At 42.9% G+C, this 19,033-nt stretch overlaps 1 protein-coding gene and 1 non-coding gene across 2 annotated transcripts in view; one reads left to right on the plus strand and one right to left on the minus strand.

The window, feature by feature from the left end:
* The window catches only part of Hs3st4 (heparan sulfate-glucosamine 3-sulfotransferase 4), a 416,738-nt gene that overhangs the window by 26,907 nt on the left and 370,798 nt on the right, over positions 1-19,033 (minus strand). The gene's annotated exons all lie outside the window — the stretch shown is intronic.
* LOC129691552 (small nucleolar RNA SNORA48) lies at positions 15,300-15,443 on the plus strand. The gene has a single exon (XR_008722486.1). It is a non-coding gene; the product is annotated as a small nucleolar RNA SNORA48 (small nucleolar RNA).

The raw sequence follows: 19,033 nt of genomic DNA on the forward strand, positions 1-19,033 counted from the left end.
GCTTCCTTGTGATGTAATCTTTTGACTTTCACCCATACACACGTGAGAGACAAACACAGTTATGTCTTTCTACCCTAAGTTATTCTGAGTCTCTGCAAATGAGAGGGCCAATAGGGTGGGATGGACATCTCAACGCATTGCTTGACCCTTATCTATGCATCTATGCACTAAGCAATTTCTGATTGATCACTGTATGCTAGATATTCTATGAAATCCCAGAATATAAAGGTCAATATGACTAGGTATGTTTCTGGCAACAAGGAATTCACAACCTATTTGGGAAGCCCCTGGGAATACCTAAAATTTAACTAGACCAAAAATGTCCAATATTAAAATTTATGGAGACCCTATTACATGCCAGGCACTAGTCCAAGAGATTCATGAGAATAAGTGCATTTAATCTTTATGATCATCTTCTAGGTGAAAATTACTTGATGTTCATATTCCATAAGGGAAACTATGCACCAGACAGTTGAGTGACCTATCCAAGATCTTATAAGGACTGCAAGTAGGCCATCTGCTGCTGCCTCGAATATGTTTGTACAGGTAAGCAAGCAGGGGAAGATGTGTTCATTTTGATTAAGTACCTATTTCCTATGCTTTACAGTACAGACTTGTAACTAGGAATTGCTCCTATGGACAACAGATGCTTTAATTCTTAATTATGTGAAGTGAGCTCCTGATTCCCATTTTCCAAGAAAAGCTGAGCTCAGAAAGCAGCTCAAATTATATGTCACCAAATTACCAAATTATATGTCACCAGGCTGGGATTTAAGCCAGAAGTAGCAGAGTACAAATACCAAGCTATTCTCACGTGGCAAGGCGATGAGAGCTGACGTAGACAAGAGTCTGTTCAAGGCACTGCGAGGCCAAAAGAGATAATAAGAAAGTCCTCAGAGAGCAGTGGCAATGGGGATGAGAGCAGCTAGTGTGAGCTGTACAGACAGGGAAGAGCATTTAAAATCAGCAAGGACTGGGATGGAGAAACAGCAGAGCTACAGGTGAGCAGAGAGCATGCTGTGCAGCACTGATGTTTCTCTGCTTGATGTGCTCACGTTCTTGCACACCAGGTCGGACGATTCACCTTGATATCAGCAGAGGAGAGAGGAGGGAGGAAGATAAACCAGGAAAGGTCAAGAGTAAATAGATTTAGGAATAGCTACCAACAGATTTTTCTTCCTCCTCATTTACGCCAAGGGACCAGCACACAGTGTTTGGTTTGATTTTTCTCCTACTTAAATTCTGGCAATGAATTTTAGAGGAGACCACTGAACTCTTATAGTCCTTCATTTATTCCATCAAGCATTCTCATATTGGTCTAAAGGTTGCTGGGCATGCTGGTCCATGTCCTATCCTGATCAGAGTGTTGGTTCAGACTGCGTGAATATGAACGTAGCCCCCGTGAGTTACTCCATCATGCTTAAGCGCTCATTTCTTGACCACTTCGGCTTTTGCACATGCAATTTAGGCTATAATTTACAACATGGTCCCAACATGCTATTCTTGGCCAATGGTTAGAAACAATTCACTTGAAAGATATACAAGACTGATCATAAGGAACTGCTCTTGAATACACCTGGAAGAGGAAGGGAATGGGACACTGTTGGGATGGGTTGCAACAATGGATCAACAGTGTTGTCGGGGTTCTACTACAGGAAACAATCAGATTCACAGGGCATCTTTCTCATTTTACAGTTCATCCATTGTTATTCATCTCTTATTTTTCTTTCTGCCTATTCTCCTTCTCTTTCTGAACTTAAAAAGTAGTCTTACTTTTAGTCTTACTTAAAAAGACTAAGTCCTAGTAGAAAACAGCTGCTCAGCTGACTCAGAATCCAACTTAATGCTACCTCTGGATGGTATATAGTGGGACAGAGGCAACTCCACATGACACACGAATAGGGATGCAGGAAGCCAAGAAGAAGACAGACACGAGATTCTGGAAGTGTGAGTCTTTCTGGGATGGTAAAAATCAGAGGAGAATGAGACTAAACCAAAGTTTAGGGAAGGTGGGAGGAAAGGAGGATCAAAGGGTCATGGGTGCCACACAGTCAATATCCTGCACAACAACCTGTGAATGAACTCTGGTCCTTTTATTGTGAACAAGCAAAAGCCACTGATAGACTGGCAGAGAGGAAGAACATCACCATCCTCTCATACGTGGGTTCATTTTGTTGTCGTGCAAGGCAGAGGATTTAAGTAACAAAGGCTGATGAGTGACGCTCAATTAGCTAGCTGTTGAAATAATCAGCAGGAGAGGAGAGGTGGGGGTAGGGATGTGCTGCCCCCTGCATCTCCAACAGATGAGGCTGCTTTCCAGGTGTGGAAGGGAAGACCAAGAATGACTATGGTTTCCCCTAGAGAACAAAAGAAAGACCTGAGCAAGCTGCCATCCCAGAGAAGAGGAAGATTCAACCAGGTGGGGTTGAGATATCAAGGGATAATTTGGGAAGGTTCTAGGATCTAACCAGATTCACAAGCAGAAACACTGATGAGAAAGTTTTGCAAACAAGAGTTGCAGGTTATACTTAGACAGGAAATGAAATTCATCATCTAAAAACTGTTTATGAGAGTAAATGGCTGAGGGTCGTGTCCAGCCCCATTCAGTCAAAACCTTAATGATGGAGCTGATACTGTTGATAAGGAAACAATGTGGAGTTTCTCTCCAGATACTGACCTTCTGTTCATGGCCAACCATTCCCCCCCAAATCCAACAGATCATGAGCTACAAAGACTACCATGACAATGGGTAGTGATGTTAACTTTCAACATCTCTTTCCTGATTGGCCAGATGTGGCGCCTCAGCCAATCAGGACCCAGTTGGTTCTCAACAAATTTCACTGCATTTGGGCTTCCACAAACACTTTGGCAGAGGTACTTGTAAGAAGTAGCCATGAAGACTTCAGGGCCTGGTTCTCCGGCTAAAGGCAGCTCCTAGAAATGCCCACCAGAACACTTGCTGGAGTCAGAAGACAGACTCTGCTCCAGCACCACAGCTTCTGGTCCAGGGAGAGGTTTTCAGGAGATGGCCTTGATGGCTCCCCATGCTGAAGGCTTCCGCCCCAGACAGAAAATTTGCAAGAGATATCTGCATGCCTGGACCAGTGACTGTAGGCCAAGGGGACTTGTTTTTGCCTCTTCTGCCTCTGCGACACCATACTTCAGCTGTGGACAGGAATCATTTCCAAGCCGGGACCTACTGTTCTGGAAGTCTGAGTGGCAGCATTTCTCAGACCTGCAGACTTACCCAGTAAGGGATGGCTCTTGACTGGCATCCAGATACCTTCCAGGGCTATGAGTGGTATCACTTTTCAGCAGCTGGGGCCCTTTAGTAGCATCTCCCTGCTACAGAAAATTCCCTCAGTATGCCTAAATCTTGCTTGGTGTTCCCATTTAAAGTTTTCCTACTTCTTTCTTGGGAACCAGACAAAAAATGTCTCAGAGACAAGAGACAGGAAGGAGTCTCTCCTCACTTTTTTTTTTCTTCTAAAATTGCACCCACGAGTCATTTAGTAAGTGGATCCAGCATGGAAAAGTAATTTTGATCACCTATCAAAAGACAGTCTCATCCTCTTATCCTTTAGTGAACTTTGCTAATCAGGTCCAGAAGATAGGGCCATCCTCGGCTTCCAGTGGCACAGATGAAATTTAGGATGGGATACTGGCAGAAGGTGCAGGATTCCCAAGCTTCCAGTAAGAACCTGTCTCCTGATAGATTTAGATAGGTGTGGAGTTATTTCCTGAGAACTGAAACGTTCTAGAAGAGAGGCCCATAGCTGCAGGAAGTTAAAAAATACAACTTTCAGGAAACTAATGAAACTTAGGAAGCTCAGAATGTTCCAAGACTCACAAGGTGCCTCCCAAAGGCGATAGAGGCAGTAAACAAGTGCCGTAGAGTGGGCCTCTCAGACCGGAAGAGCTGCCGTAGAGTGGGCCTCTCAGACCGGAAGAGCTGCCTGCATATTGAGCGGGAGATCAGGGACATGGGTTTTGTGAGCTGTCACATTCCCGCCCTGCTCTGCAGAGAGACGGCTGCCTCTGTGTCACCCAGGCTTCCCTAAGCTAGACTACAACGGTGGAGCCATTTCTTTAGTCATCACAGCTGCCCTGGAAAGCAGATGTTTATTCACATCTTGGGAGGAGGAGTCACCCAGGAGGGAATACACTGAGGTCTACCAAAGACTCAACACAGCCAATTGACCAAAGGGGCAAGTCATCTAGTAATTACGCCATTGACACTCATTCTTTCTTTGAATATGTGTATCCAGTGTGTATCTCTCTTCAAGAAAACTGTTTCATAGCCCTTTAGAATCTAAATATCTCTAAAAGCCTCCCTATCTAACATTTTATTCCTAGCCTATATGAGTATTGTCAAATTTGCACATTTTATAAAAATTGTACTTTCTCCCCAATAGTGGAGTGGGCGGTTTATTTTACCTCCTTTTAAACATTAAGAAGGGTTTAGTGACATTGGTAAATACCTAGTGTCACTAGCTACTTTGGCTTTATGTGAAGAAAAAATAAATAAATAAAACATCCGCTCTCCTCCTGGTTTCAGTGGTATGAACCAAACCTAGAGTATCACACATGCTCGTTGGGTACTCCACCAATGAGCTGTTCTCACAGCTGAAAAAAAAAAAAAAAGTTCCTATTGTTTTACTCCATTCCAAGTGACATACATAGAACCTGTACTCAGAAAATGGTACATAACAATGGTAAACAACAATCTCTGTTGTTTTTCAGAGATGAAAGACACAGGATACATAAGGAAATGTGATACACCAGAGAAAGGTGAACTGTCAAACTGTCAACATCAAATGGTAATTGCCTGAAGCAATTGCTAGAGAAGGCGGTGCTGGATTCATTAAAGAGGGGTTAGGGTATGGGTGTTTGTGTGAGAGAGGTGAGCAGAGATTCTGACTGTTCAACAAAAGGCTCACTCATTGGTATCAAATAGAGAAAACTGCATCTTACAATGTAGCCAGTGTGACTTCTGTCTATATTCAACCCACATGTGCTATGTATCAAGTTGTATTGACTGTATTGTGAACTTAAGAAGGGAACCTTTTCATTCATTAGGTTATAATTATAAGAATTATAATTCCCAGAAGAGAACTGGAGTTGGGATCCTGTGGGCTTAAATTTGAACCAGATGCTCCATCTGACAAAAAAATTTAAACAAAAATAAGAAAATAAATAAAAATAATTGGTTATTTCAGTGTTATGCTCTGATTGGCAAAAGGAAGTTAGCTGTCCCCCCCACACACCAAAAAAAAACAGTTTTTCCTCCTTGACTTTAACTAGACTACATGCCCCAGAATCCCTTGTGGTTGGGTGTGGGGATATGACTGAGTGCTACTTTGTACCCCTAGCTGTAATGTGCCGTGCCCATTCATGATTATTTATGTTCTTTCAACTTCTCCGTGGTGAATCTTTGGACCCAAAGCAATCTTAGAAACTTTAGACGTCAGAGCCTGGATCATTCCCAGCTCCCGGCCTCCTTGTGGTGCAAACCTCTCTTCCCCTTGCCCAGTAACTGGAAACTTCCTGGCTACTACATGAGTGACCCCCCCCCATTTTTTTTAAATATTGGAGATTAAGTCAAAGACAATGTACATGCTAAACAAGTGCTCTATCCCTTGAGTAGTGTACACCAGCGTACAGCAAAGCAAAACAAATGCAAAACCAGATACCCAGTCAGTACTAAGTAAATACTTAGGTTTTTTTTAACTCCTTTCTACTCAATAATGATAATGAGCAAAACAACAAAAAAATAAAACTAAAGCATTCAACAGTGTACAGGTAGCCCTAATGCATGGCGACTGTCAGGTAGAGGGAGGATGGTTTCCTACCTTTCAGGTCATGAATAACCCACAGGAACACAGTCTCAGGAGTGCTGTTTTGGTTTGCTTGCTTTGTTAGAGAATGAGGGAGTGGATGAAAAGAAAAGGGGAACGAACAGCTGGGAGAAAGATGACAGGAAGAAGAGAGCGAGTGGAGGAAGGATGGAAATCATGATGGTTCCAACAGAAACCCCAAAGTCTTTTTTCTACATCCCCGATGAGAATTCCAAGCATTATGGAACTAAAACCCAGTAGGATGGAAGCATCAGAAATAGGCATTCTGGGTCATAGTGGCACTGCAGGTGTCCTTAATTTAAAAAAAATCCCCTGCTCTGCTAGAGCCATAAGAATTTACAAAGGCTGGACTTCCATATGATTTCCAACTTTTAAATGCCCTGTGACAAGTCTTAGGATGAATATTTGTTGAAATGACATACCCTCTCTCCTACCGTGGTCTGAACCGTTTCCCTGTCTGCAAGTTCTGAATGCCTGCAAGAAGGATTCAGCTTTGTAACATACCCCATCTGTTCTTATATCCTTAAAGATGGTAACTAATATCAAAAGGCTGTAAAGCAACCCATGTTATTGTAGCGAGCCTTATTGCCAGATTTCAAAAGAATGTTTTTTTTTTTCTATAAGGAGTATAAACATACTTCCAAGGGAAATAAAGAAAACATTAGAAAAGAGATCAGATGTGGAGTATAGAGAATTATAAGTTTGTTACTTAGTTATGAAAAATTAAAAGAAATAAAAGGCTGTAAAATCTAAAAGTAAAACACACACAAGCACTGCCTCACTTCTGTGCACTCACTGATGTAATAAACACTTGTTGAGGAACCATTACGTGGAGACACTATGCAAGTAAGTGCACAGCAAAATTTATCCAGGCCCGCCAGAAACGCAGTGGAACAATCATCTAGCATAATATAATACAATGCTGTACTCCCGTTTGCCCATTTCTTGACGTGTACTAATTCTCCATGTGTTCAACCACCACCTCTCAAGCCCAAGACATTTTCAGCAGTTTACCTGCCTGGAAGCCACAATCCAGATGGCTGTTGGGTGTGCCAGGACAAACCATTGAACATCTGCAAATACACCAGGAAGTTACAACGAAAGAATAGTGGGGGAGGTAAAGGAGGCTGGCATATTCAGCAGCAGCCCTGTTACGGTGACTGACAAACTTAAATCTGTAAAAGAAAAAAAAAACACATATAAAAACAGAAGCAGAAGTATTTCAGGAAGCCAAGTGATTAATGTTTAGTCTTCAATTCAAGGAAACAAAAAATAGCCAAATGGGAATAGTATAAGCAGCTAGAAGGTGGGTTTGGCAAGTGGAAAAGGCCACAAGGGTTTAAATCTCATTAGAACAAGCAAGCCTTCAAGGGAAGATGTAAAGTTGCCATTTTCTTTTAGCTTTCCCCTCAGTTCCTGTGAAGGGATGGGTTAGAGATGGGAGAAGGGATGAGGATGGAAAACTGGCAGCCATTTAAGTGGGCAATGACTGGAACAGGAGATGTTGAGAAGTGGGCTGCAAACACAAACCAGAATCAACAGAATCTTCCCACAGCCTTTATATGGGCATTGAGGGACACAGACAAGGATGACACACAGGCTGTGATCCTCAATCACTGGGGAGGGGGTCGTTTCACTTACAGAGCTGAGAACAGATGAGGTCCAGCTCCTCATCTCTAGCCTTTGAGCCTTGTGGAATTAGAGAGATACCACTTTTAGGATGAGCCCATCTGCAAAATGGGGGTGATAATAACTTCCTTGACTACTTTGTCAGAGTATTAACACAATCATGAGGATCTCCTGAGGTAATTTATAACTAGGAGAACACTAATGAAGGAATCATGGGAAGAACAAAGCTCTTTATGATGCCAGGTGGCAGTTCAAATAAATTTCTCTTAGGACTGTACTAATGATTCCATTTCAGGTGAGGGAGATTTATAAGGCTTGAAAATAATACATCAGGGCTACTTTTCATGAGCCTGAGCCAAAAGGTTTTTGTTTTTTTTTTCATTATTATACCTTTGCTCTATGAGTTTATAGCAGAAGGAAAGGAAGGTGTACGGGGTGACTCATTACTCACTAAGAGTCCTGAGTCCTGAAAACCTAAGGCAAATAAGAAAGTCATCTTCAGAAGGTCCAGGAAGCTGAGACAGAATCTGGCCTAGAATCAGATTTGAGGGGGGAAGGAATCTTAGAGGGAGGGCCCTGTACAGTGACTGCCCAAGAACGTTTTCATATGCACCCCTGCTCTGTGACTTTGACTTTGAAGTCAGCGCTCAGTGTATAACCATCACCTTTTTACATGATGGTGGGAATAATGACTTGCTGGCATCACTGTTGCAAGAATCGGATAATGGAGAGTAGAGGATAATGAAGAGGATGGTAGATGGCTTATGGCAGCCATCTACTTTTTCAGGAAGCCCCCTCTTCCGACTGGAATAGGCTAACCCCTTCATCCTCCAGTTTCTAAACATGCATCTCCATTGACTTCTATGCCTACCACCTTAGAATATTCACTCCTTGAGGAAGAGATATGTGTTGGTCCTGCTCATGACTCCATTCCCAATAGCCAGAAGGTCACTGTCCTTTAGCAAATAGCTATTGTATGTATGTGTGCATGTATGCATGTATGTGTTTACAAAGGTAAATTTTTTTTTCTTTTGAATTTTCTTGTATCAGCTACAGGAGCAGCGTTAACTTCAGTGTTGACCTAAAAGTTTGATATCACTCCCTGCCTTCAAGCTTCAGTTCAGCAATATATACCTGGTATTTGACCTGAGAAGTTATTTGGTTGCACTGTCTTCATTTCCTCATTTATAAAATAAGTGATGATTGGATCTACCTAACTGAGTATCTGTGAGTTTAAGGATTCTACAGCCACTGACGAGGCTCCCCGGTACTGGTTGGAACAATCCTCAAATACAACTCTCATTGAGTGTCTTGTGCCCTTTGGTCTCGGGATCTCTACATTGCCTGTTAGTCTAAACCACAACTGAAGGTAGCCTTCGATATCATTAAGTGTTGGGTTTGGTCTCAATAGGAAGGGATATTGACCCTTTGCTTCTTTCTCTGCCATGAACCAGTCCAACAATCTTTCTATTTGTACATTTATCAGTCTATACATCAAAACTGTCTTAGAAAAGTGTGCTTCTGTGATCTCACTTATACTTAGTACCCTTGGCGAGAACTGCATATGGGTGAAGTTTTTAGTAGAGAAGGAACTTAGTAAATGCCAACTTTTTATCCACCTCAAATATTCCTCTGTCGGGGGATTCCTAGCCCTTTGAAAGGTCAAATGTGAATGTTCTATTGCTGGCTTCATGCTAGTGATTGTCCACCATATGCTGCATTACCCTGTATCTCTCTCTGAAGCTTTGTGGAACCCTGCCTCAATCTACACTTTTTCCATATGTCCCTAAAACCAGAAATAGGGTAGCATCATTGTGGATCTAATATATTGTAAAGCCACTGTTCAAGGATATGAAAGATTAAAGATAACAGCCAATACTTTCTTGGAACAGAAGAGAACAAGAGACCACGCTATCTGCTGTTTTCAAAAGGATGTGTAGATCTCATCAGGTAAGATTTATACTAAGTTGCCTATTAATTATGTGCCAGATTATTGCTAGATGCTTTTAATGAAGCTATTGATTAATTCATCTAACAGCACATTTGAAAGTGTGCAGTAATGCTACAGGCTTTTAATACCAAGAATGAACATCACAAGCAAGGAGAAGAACATTCCAATTCCTGAGTGTCCCTCTCCTTGTTAAGGATCGGTTGCCTTGAAGGCAGTTTGACTAAAATGTCCAGTCATCTGCATGTAAGCACTACTGTGTCTTTCTCTAGTCCACATTAAAGCAGTTCTCAAACCTGAGTGTGCAGAAGAGAAACAACAGGGAAATTTAAGGAATTCTTGAGAGACTATGTGCTGAGTTAGCATCCAGGGATGACTTCTTAACCTCCCCTAGTAAATCAAGTATCTGAGGGCACTGTGTGCTTTCATCCCTCTGTGGACTCTTCAGTGTCTCTCAGTGCACTTTCAGGGACAGGGAGACAGAGTTCCCCAGCTTTTTCAGGCATTGTGCAATCTCTTCCCATAACTCAGTTTTAGCGAGTCTTTGTTGTTGCTTGGAGGCTCAGCAGCCCCAAATTAAAATCTCTTATGATTATTTATGATCACATGCCCTTTGGATGGCGGCACAAATCTTCTCCACAGCCCCCCCGGGGTCTCCACGGGGAGCCCTGCTGTGCAGCAGTGTAGGATTTGCAGGTCACCTTTATGAATCCGGTTGCTTTTATGTGCTCAGCTCTTCGGGTCTTATCCACTATTGAGAAGGATCTTATTCCTGTGAGAAATCTAGTGTACCCTTTCCACATTTCTCTGCAGAGTGGAGAGAAAGAATGATCTTCCAGGAAGCCCGGGATGCTTTATATGCAACCATCTTTTAAATGTCTTTTTGGCCCTACATCTTGGAGAATGCTGTCCAACACGGGCACAGCTCAATGAATGATTGATGACTCTGAAGTCACAAACAAGCACATCCTGGGAGATTACAGGCAATTTACCCAATTCTTAATCTCCAGGAGAATATTACATTATGGGCCAGATATATAGGTCCAATTCTAATCCTGCTTTCACAGCTGTGTGATCTGAGGAAAATTTCTCAACAAACCTACATTAGTTTCAGGGTCTTTTTTTTCCTCAAAATAATTAACAATGTAATTATGAAAGTCACAGAGAGGGGAGAAACTGTCACTTGATAAGATTTTTAATGGATCTGATGCACCATGTTACTTCGTAACAGGCCTAATAACTCTATTATAAAGTAAGAATTGGTAGAAATGATGGTGAAAAATGGTTTGTCTATCATGAGTCTGATGGAGGAAAACTTCCCTCTGCATTTTCCCACAACACTCTTAGAGCCCTTCCAGAGAGGAGTCCTACTTGTCTATGAACAACTGAATAACAGAGATATATGGTGGAATAGTCTAAGTCTGGAGGGCAAGTCAGTCAGCTTTTCCCCACTCTGACAGACACCTAAGAAAATACACTTCAAAGAAGAAAGGTTAATTTTAGTCTATGGTTTTATGTCAGTTGGTTCTGTTCTTCTGGGCCTGTGGTCAGATAGAGCATCAATCTGAGGGTTCACGTCTACCCACATCATGAAGGTCAGGAGAGACAAGGCTATGGTAAGAGCTTCTTCCTCATGCCTTGGTTCCAAGTTGGCCCTCGTTCTACGGTGTCACTCACATTCATGGCAGGTCTTCCCTGCTCAGTTGCTATTCTATGTTCCGGCCATTGCTGGAGGTGTTCTCATAGACACACTCTCAAGTGTGCCTCTTCTAATCCAGGGTTTTCTTAGTCAAGAATAGATATTATAAAGAATGAGGATTCCCAACCCATTGAGTCAAAAAAAAAAAAAAACAGGAACAGCAACAACAATAAAAAAACCAAGCCATCTGTCCTCTGTCATCTCAGAAAAGGTGGAATTTAAAAACAAAAGACAAAATCACTGGCCTCAAATAACTTAGTTTTCAAATGGTAAATTAGCCCCAGGGATAAAAGAAGAGCAAGTGTGTGGATGCCAACTGCATTCAGCACACACGAGCTTCTATCTTCTTTCCTCCAAGCATCTTGTCTTTCATGTGCTCTTCAGATTCTCAGCCTTGACAATTTGCCTTTGGTCACTTTTCCAACAGTTAACCTGAACATTCCTTCTGCTGCACCAAACCTTCCACCTACACCAGACCTGCAAAATATCATGCTACATATACTCTCCATCAGTACTCTCGGGGTCATTAGCCATCTGCTCTCAGCTGGCATGGGGTGAAAAGCTATACTTTCTCACCCAGATTGAAGCCACCGTTGACAGTATGCAGATGTCAATGGCTCCATTTTCATTCCTAAATCTCTTCAGTTCCTCCTTCATATATACTTTCTCTGAGAGGCACTCTCAGGTTTTAGCCACGGGCCTTCTGGGAAGCACCTTGGAGGTGGAAGTCAATTCCTGCTGTTCATCATGAGTCTACATGTGCCCATGCTGGGCCCCCTTCACAACATCCCTTGAAGGAACCATTGCACAAGCAAGACGTGCTCTGAAAAGACTTTCATGCCAACGCAGTTATGATCCTGACATTTGTCTGTTCCATATTTGAAGAAAATGGCTACCCGTATTCTTCAGAATTTGATGTGTAGATGTTGAATGTTCTGAGTTAAAATATATAGTCTGAATGGTCCATAGAGTTGGAGCCAGTAGTTTTGCTGGAGACTAAGATGGGAAAGAGAAATTTTATCCAGTGCATGTGAAATCTAAAAAAAAATAAAGAGAACTGGAAGTTGCAAATTAGAGGAAACTATCATATTTTTTAAGATGCCAAGGGCAAATAAAACAAGGTAGAATTTAATGTATGGGCTGAAGCTCCAGGTCACGAGCATAAGTTCACACTGAGTAAATTTTCATGTGTACAGTTTCACACTGTAAGCATCTCTTTGTCACAAGGTTAGCTGAATGAGCACACTTGGAGACTCAGACCTTAAATTTAAACTGTGTGAGCTCATAAGCCTGCGTGTATCATACCCAGCCAACCAAACCATAACACAACTAGTCATCAGCAACAACTGAATAACATAGTCACCCCAAACAACTGGCCATCACCATAGAAAAGCAACCATTACAACTATGCATTACTGAACTTGGTTGCCTGCTCTTTGATCACTTGTCCTTGGCAATGCAGCCTTGCCAGGCCACAGAAGAAGAGAATCCAAATAGTCCTGATGAGACTTGATAAGCCACGGGCAGATGGCAGAGGAGGAGAACTCCTCCTTTCAGTGGACTAGGGGAAAGGGATAGGGGGAAAGAGTTGAGGGAAGGAGGTTCAGTGAGGATATATAACGAGAATACATTGAAATAAATAAATAAGAATACTAGGAGTATGTAGGATAAAGACAAAACCCCCCAGCTATGCATCATTATCACATTGAATCAAACACTACAAATCCTCACAGAAAACGCAATAAGTCAGCCACCCTCTCACCTAACCATACAGCATTGCAGTCACCACAAACAAGCAGACATTGCCACCAAAGCTATTCATCACCACAACCATTTGCCCCTTCACTGAATAGCCCCTATAGAGAATTAGGCACCACCACAAACAACCACCACATAAAGGAAACTGCAGAGAGTCAACAACTATCTGAGCTATCAAAATCATTATGAGCAACTACTAGTACCAACAACCATTACCAGCAACAACCAACCATCAAATCTAAACAATACCATTGCCAAACAATAGCTAGTCTATCCAATAGACACCACTATTGGCCAACTTTCATCTAAATTTATTATATTCTAGAAATTCCCAAGTTCCTTCTGTGAACTAAGTCACATTACCTGACTCCAACCTCTTAAGATAAGCATTGACGCTAAAGAGTTGAGTGACAACCTGAAGAGAATAAGGAGGGCATTGAAGAGCTGTAAGCTCTTATGTGATAAGTGTAATCAAAACTATTGTGTTTTTAAGTCCTAATTTGAACTACTTTTGGAAGAATGAGTTGAATAGGGGCAGGGTCAGAAAGAAAGCGTTTGAAGTGGAGTGTCACAATACAAAGCTACACACACACACACACACACACACACACACACAACCCAGGCAGGAGTTGTTAGCTCAGTGTGCAATGGCAGTACAATGTGAAACACCATTTGGAAGTATTAAACGGTTTAAGGGAGGCTAATGGCCTAGGTTGCAGGAAACACAGAGCTCTGAGGGATCAGTCCTGAGGTCAGGCGTCCTCAAAGACATGTCCGGTGTCCCTCTTCCCCATTAGTAAGCCTTCGTTCCTCTGAACCCAAATCTCAATGCCAGCTTGTCTCTTAATGGGAAGATAAAGGCTCCTGGTGAGCAGGTGGCTCATTATTTACTTAGCAGCACAGCTTGGGGCTTGCTCTAACCAAGTCAAGAAGATTGAATTCCTCTTCATTCTAAGTAAACGTATCTGAGCCACTCAGAGTGCCCACTCTGCATGGCCAGCCACATGCCTGCTGCTCTCTTTAACGGACAAATATGTAAATTAGAGTCCCTCCAGGGGCTTTGCAAGTAATGACATGAGAGTCTTAATCACACCACATTTCCATGTGTCACAACAGCAAACAGGTGGAAACTAGACCCCCAAAAGTGTTTAAAGAACTATTAATCAGCACATTCCACATTAAAGGATTGGAAAAAAATAATTCTCTGCATAACCAAGGTTGCTTGCAAGAAATTTATCACTGACAGGGACTGACAGGTAGTGAGCGGCGAAGGGGACACAGGCAACAGCCTGTCAGTGCCAACTTGGCATCCGGGCTCATAAACGCAGATTCTGGTCACCCAACAAAATCAGGCATTAGAAAATAAAAAAGTTTAAAAAGTACATTCATGAAAGATGCTGTCAAGATTGTGAAGAGACAAAAATAAAAGAAGTAGTCAATGTGCTTTAAGGTGAAAGAGCTCGCTGAAAAACTTCATCCATCCACCAAGCATTTCTTGCTCACCTGCTAAGGGTCAAATCTTGTTCCAGATTCTTTGAAAGCATACACAGTCACTCTTCACCAAATAATGCTGACAATGAGAGATGAAGCAGAACACAGCTGGATAAAAACATTAGCTTCTGATCCTAGTCTATCAGATCTCATCAGGAGTGGCTGCATTGTCATCTTCTGTGGCCTGGTAAGGCTGCTCCCCTTCAGGGGGAGGTGATCAAAGAGAAGGCCAATCAGTTTATGCCAGAGGCAGTCCCTCTTCCCATTACTATGGAACCCACTGGGACACTGAACTGCCATGGGCTACATCTGTGCAGGGGTTCTAGGTTATCTCCATGCATGGTCCTTGGTTGGAGTATGAGTCTCTGGAAAGACCCCTGTGTTCAAATTTTTTGGTTCTGTTGCTCTCCTTGTGGAGCTCCTGTCCTCTCCAGATCTTACTATTTCCCACTTCTATCACACAATTCTAGGATCAGAAGGAAGGAGAGGAGGACCTCCCCTATCAGTGGACTTGGGGAGGGGCATGCATGAAGAAGGGAAAGGGAGGTGGGATTCGAAGGGGAGGAGGGGGATACAAAGTGAATAAAGTGTAATTAATAAAAGTTAAAAGAATAAAAATAAATAAATTCAAAAAGAAAAAAAAGAGAAACAACCGGGAAAAAAAACAACATTAGCTTATGAGACATGTTAATGTGATCTGAGGGACCTAAAAAGCAAACAAAACCACACGAGAACATGTTTAAAAAAAAAAAAAAAGACAAGGGATGTGTCCTTCAATACAGCCATGGCAAAGTGATGATTGAGGAAAAGAGTTAGTAAAGAGCATGGAAAATGCATTCCAGGCCTGCCGCAGCTAAGTTTCATCTGATGCTCACAGCAGTGTCTTCCATTAGCCATTTTCAAAGATGTCAATACTAGCCCCTGGCAATGGGCAAAGAGACACCTTGTTGGTAGTGGTGGTCTTGTCTCAGTCAAGGGCAAGGCAGATGGCAGTCCTATGCTCTTTCTAGCTTGATGCCTGTCCTTGTGACCAAAGCTGTTCTATCCCTAGGCCATAAACACCTGCTTACTAACACACCACACAGCATGGATGGAGCATGGCACCCATGAGCCTGCCAGCCTCAGGGCCAGCCTGCTGCTGAAGCCACCACAATGTATGAGTATGTGGTGGTCTGATGGAAGGAAAAAAAAAAAAGAAGAAGTGGTGCAGCTTGAGTATCGTGAAGAAAGATGGAACTAGGGATTCGAGGGTGGAAAGGAGTAAGTAGCCTCTTGTGAGTGACCTTGACACCTTGTGGCCACGGTGAGATCCCAGCACGAGCTGCGGCTGAGGGCCATGTCTGAGTCCACAGCTCTGCACCAGCTAGAGTCAAATGTTTGTGTCTGTTGCTCATATTACAACCAGAGAACATGGGGATATTCCCCATCGAGGCAGCCACGGGGGACCACCTGGATGTCCAGGAGCTGTGCAGAACTGGCAATGCCCCTCCAGCAACACAGTGGCCTGAAGAGTTGTCCCCATCTCTCACTGCTGGCCACACTGGGGAGAACAGTGTTGCCCTTTGCCTAGGCAACACAGTAGAGCTGACCCTGATGGCAAAGGTACTGGCGAGCCAGCCCCAAGGGTGTGAGAGGTAGATAGCTGTCCCATACCTTCACAGGATGTAGGCCAAGTACCTTGACTGGGCAACTAGAGGTGTGGGTGCCAGTGAGCTGGCCCCAAACGTATGAGAGCAGGAGAGCTGACCCTACCTCCTGCTGATGGCGGGAATGGGCGGTCTAGCCAGAGCAGTGCTGGAGAGCTTGTACTGGTGGTGCAGAGAAGGGAGAGATGGGGGACTGACCAGGTCTGCGACCACCCAGGGCTCTAAGGTGGCCCACTGCAAAATCTATAGCATCTGCAAATGGTTGGGGCATGTGAAAGGCCCAGTCCTGCTCTTCCAAAGTTTCAGAATCTCCATGACACCGAGCAACAAAAAGACAACTAGGAAGAGTCCTGGTGAGGATCCAATACTGATGGTGTCACAGAAGCCAGAGATCTTGAACCAGACCAATGACTCATTGCAGTGAACATTTGCAAGTGAAGATGTGTGGACAGAGGGATATGCTATGAGACACACTGTGACACACTTCAGCTTCCATAATGAGATGTTTTCCAAAGCTTTTGTTGGTTTGTTGTTGTTTGTGTGTGTGTTTTATTTTGGGGGCGGGGAGGTTGTAAGAGCATAGGACAGATATGAGGGGACAGGAAGAGGAGTAGGACTGGGATGAATGATGTGAAACTCAACCAAGAATCAATAAAAAGTTAAAAAAAAAAAAAGACTGGACCTCTGACAGATCTATGGCATATTGCCTTAATGAATGGTATGGATGGGATCAGCCCACTGTGGGCGGTTCTATGCCCTCAGCAGGTGGTTCTAGACGGTAAAAGGAAGTAAACTGAAGAAGCCAGTAAGCAGCCAGTTGTCCAGCAATCCTCCACATTCTCTTCTTCAGTCCCTGATCTGGCTTCCTTTGAATGATGGACTGTGATATGGGAGTATAAGCAAAATAAACCCTTTCCTCTAAAAATTGCTTTTGGTCATTGTGGTAGTTTGAATGCAGTTGACCCTCCCCCACCCCCAGGCTCAGAGAGAGTAGCACTCTTAGGAGTTGTAGCCTTACCGGAGAAAGTGTGTTACTGTTGTGGTGGGCTTTGAACCCTCCTATGCTTAAACTATACCCAGTGTGATACAGTCTCTTTCTGCTTCCTGTGGATTAAGATGTAGAACTCTCAGCTCCTTCTCTGGCACCATGTCTGCCTGGATGCTGCCATGTCTCCTTCCATGATGATAATGGACTAAACCTCTGAACCTGTAAACCAGCCCCAATTAAATGTTTTCCTTTATGAGAAAAAAAAAGATGTCAATATTGAGGGTCAGAGGTACAAGCTGTTTATGCTATAGTTCTGCAGCTTAGAATTGGCAGAGCTGAGGTCTAAACAGAGACTAGCTTGACTTTAAATCAGATGTGCTTTATTGTTAACTTATTTTTATTTTAAAATGTGTAAATACTGGATATAAGTATCACTTTTCAAACAAAATGTATTTTGGTAGAATCTCTCCTATCTCCTCTATTCTCTAACCCCACTTGTAACTTGCACCTCCCAAGCATCTTCTTTCTTGTCCCATGAGTCATTTTGCTCCTTCTGTCTCCTTCCTCACTACCTTTTCTCAGTCTGTCATGACCTCTTTTCTAGATGTTTAGGTTTTAGCCCTATTTACTACTATGTAGATAGACACAGGCACACATTGCAGGCTAGGAATCTGTGCACAAAGGAGAACATGGTGGGTTTTGTCTTTCTGAGTCTCCTTGTTTAGTAAACTACAGCTATGTTTTCATTTCTCCCCACCTGCCAGCCTGTTGCTAAACTTCATTAGGTATATGCCAGTCAGCAATAGAATTCAGCTCATCTCATAAAACTAGCCATGCCCAGACAGATCTTCCTCAAGAAACTGAGGCTCCAGAATGGTGTGTTTAGCTCAGCGGGCAAAAGTTTGCTTTGCAAGCAATGGGTCTGATCACTAGAACCTACATGAAAAATGCAGGAATGGTGGCACATACTTGAAATCTCAGCACTGGGTAAGAAAGTCAGGGTGAGAAAGACAGATTCTTGGGACTCTCTGGCCCCCTACCCTAGCCTACCTGAAAAGCTCTAGACCAACAGGGGAGGGAGGAAAAGGGAGCAAGAGAGAGGGAGGAGGGGTGAACAGCTCCCAAGGAAGAACTCCCAGGGTGATCCCCTGCTCCCATTCACATGTATGCACATCTGCATACGCATGCCTCACACACACACACACACACACACACACACACACACATCACACACACACACATGGGTCTCCATAGAGGAGAAACTACAGCCTGAGAAGAGCTTTGGATAAGACAGGCTACAAAAGAGGAAAGACATGCTCCTATTCCTTATTTTACTCACATGTCAACCTTAGTGAAACCCATTCTCTCCTATGGAAAACATACATATTTAATACAGTAAGAATGACACAAAATCATCAGGATAAAAATAAACACCCAACGCCTGAGATATAGTAAATTGGCAAGTATATAGTAAATTGACCCCCTACTTACTCTCTGGTACCTAAGCCAAATATCAACCCTTTCCTGACATTTTTTCTGGTTCCCTCCTCTCTGAATAAATTTCTCCCCATTTCATTCCCCAAATCACTACTAAAACCGTTGATCTGTCTTTGAATAAACCCATAAATTATGCTTTTTAGAACATGAGACCCAGGGTTTTATATGGCTTCAGGGACCTCTTTGATAGTTCACAGAATTATTAATATGATGTGTCTTTATGGTTAATACATGCTATATAATCTTGGGAGCCTTTAGGACTCCTCAGTATATAGTACACACACATTTCTGGAGAACAAACAAGGACTGGGGCATACGCTAAGTGCTCTAAACAACCATTATCACAGTGACTCAGGAAGATTCTGCCCTCCTCTGGGAAAGCAAGATGCACTCAGATATGAGCGTCCCTCTAGGTTCTCAAGGCACACTACCCATGGGTTTGACTGGAATGAACTACCCTCCCAGAATGTATGGGGTATCTGAGCATCCTGGCCTCATACAACACTTCTGCTCTAATTA

Source organism: Psammomys obesus, unplaced genomic scaffold (assembly GCF_907164565.1).
Source record: "Psammomys obesus unplaced genomic scaffold, mPsaObe1.curated_primary_1811, whole genome shotgun sequence".
NCBI lineage: Eukaryota > Metazoa > Chordata > Mammalia > Rodentia > Muridae > Psammomys > Psammomys obesus.